Source organism: Lactuca saligna, chromosome 8 (genome assembly GCF_052625555.1).
Source record: "Lactuca saligna cultivar CGN05327 chromosome 8, ASM5262555v1, whole genome shotgun sequence".
NCBI classification, from domain to species: Eukaryota; Viridiplantae; Streptophyta; class Magnoliopsida; order Asterales; family Asteraceae; genus Lactuca; species Lactuca saligna.
Window position 1 is genome coordinate 15,474,367 of NC_136424.1, and position 2,121 is coordinate 15,476,487.

Genomic DNA, 2,121 nt, shown 5'->3' on the forward strand with positions numbered 1-2,121 from the left:
TATTTGATCCTTTTTTGGGCCAAAAACTGCAAAAAAGTTACTTTGGTTGCATTTATTTATTTTAGTTTTTCTTTGAGACGCAACCACGTCGTGGTTATCTTCACCACGTCGTGTATCGCTTTAGTTAATTTATTGGTTTAGTGATTCTTATTCCTTTTACATGTTTTTTTTTTTTGCTTCAGTGATTTATGACCCGAGGATCTAAAAATCCAATTGTTCCTCCACTAGAAGATACATAATACGCTTTCCACAAGAAGAAAGACAAGAAGGTCAAATCAAGCAATACTTTTAAATTCAAATAATTCGAACTTTTTGAATGGACATCTGATAATAAGGGATTGGATACGAACCAGAAACATCTACCAAAGAGAGTTCAGACGAGGAAGAAGTAAAAAAGCGAGGTTGAAGAGATGACAGACATTAAGAGAATAATGATGGCCGGTTACAAGAAGAGGATACGTGAAGATCATGTACTAGGTCTAGTTCCACCTGCGATACCAGCCGAGAGAAGTTTCATGCTAAAAGGCCACATTCTACCCATGCTCAAGGACATACCTTCCGTCGGGAAAGAGTATGAAGATGCTTTCAAGCGCATTGATGAGGTCAAATACATTGCAAACTACTTTCATGTTCCTAATATGCCAAGAGAATTTGTGTTACTAAGGATACTTCCGGCGACTTTTACCAGTGAAGCCAAAGTTTAGTTGAAGTCCCTTGCACCCAGATCCATTACTACATGGGCAACTCTTCGTGACGATTTCATTGAGCAATTTAGTCCACCTTCGAAGATTTCAAAGCTTAAAAAGAAGATTTCTAACTTTCAACATGAGATTGGAGAATCATTTTATGAAGTATGGGAGAGATACAAGGGCTTGCTTAGAAGTTGCCCTCAACATGATCATAAAGTTCAACAAGAAGTTTCCATCTTCTATGATGGAGTCAATGTAACTACTAGATAACTTCTTGACTCGTAAGGGCTAATGAAAAACAAGGAGCTAGTTACTATCAAAGATTTGATTGAAGAATTTGCAAAGCACTCACGTGAGTACCACAACCCATGAGACGATGTCACTAAAGGAAAAGGAGATGGAGGGAATGAGATATTGGTTGCAATTATAGCTAAACTAGATACTAAGGATAGAAGAATGACAAAATTGGATCAATCCATTCATGCTATAAGAGTTGGGTGTGACAATTTTAGTGGTCCACATTTAAGTAAGGATCATGACTTGGATAAGAATGAGAATAAGAAGACACAAGTGTTCTACTCAAGTGGTGACAAGTATGATGAAGATTGGAGGAAGCCTAAGAAAGAGTGGTTACCATACGAATAGTACAAGAAGAAAAAAGACGAGAAATTATAGACAAACCGGTAATGGCTTCTATCAAAAAGAGCAACCACCACCCAAAAAGAAGATGATTTTGAGTCAGTACTTCATATATTTATCGAAACATCTGAAAAAGAGACATGATACTACTGATTCCAATGCAAGAAATCATCAAGCTTCCATCAAGAATATAGAGACTCAACTTGGGCAACTTACTACACTTATCAATGAAATATTACCACCTAAAATTCGAGACCCAAATTCACAACCTCGTGTCATGGAGATATACACCGAAGAAGAGGTTCATTATGAGCCAATAATGACCCATTAAGTAGCTATAATACAACTTCAGTTGTGTTTGGAACAAGAGAAGCCTAAAGCAAAAAGATCAAAAAGTGAAGTGCACTATGATGCTTCATCATGTCGTGGTTAGATCACCACGTCGTGGTGTCGAGAGGATGAAAAACTTTCTCTTCTTAATTCATTTAAGCCTCCTTTTCCATTCCCATCTCTAGAAATCAAACATTCTATGGAGCCCGAACAAAGGAAAATTATGGAACATGTGCTCTCACACTCGATTAACGGCCTATTCCTCAAATCAATGGCTAAACATCCAAAGTTTGCAAAAGATGTGACGACCAATAGAAAGGAGTTGGAAAACGAATAAACAATAGTTCTTAATGAGTTATGTTCAGCCGCGATTATCAAAGGATTACCAATCAAGATGGGAGATCCAGTTCAACTCACCTTGCCTTGTGGATTTGGCAACTCCACTTCTATTAATGATTTAGCC

At 37.4% G+C, this 2,121-nt stretch overlaps 1 non-coding gene across 1 annotated transcript; it reads right to left on the reverse strand.

Annotated features, from left to right (window-relative positions):
* Positions 1 to 794: 794 nt before the first annotated feature.
* LOC145013413 (small nucleolar RNA R71) lies at positions 795 to 902 on the reverse strand. The gene has a single exon (XR_013664974.1). It is a non-coding gene; the product is annotated as a small nucleolar RNA R71 (small nucleolar RNA).
* Between the last annotated feature and the right edge of the window lie 1,219 nt (positions 903 to 2,121).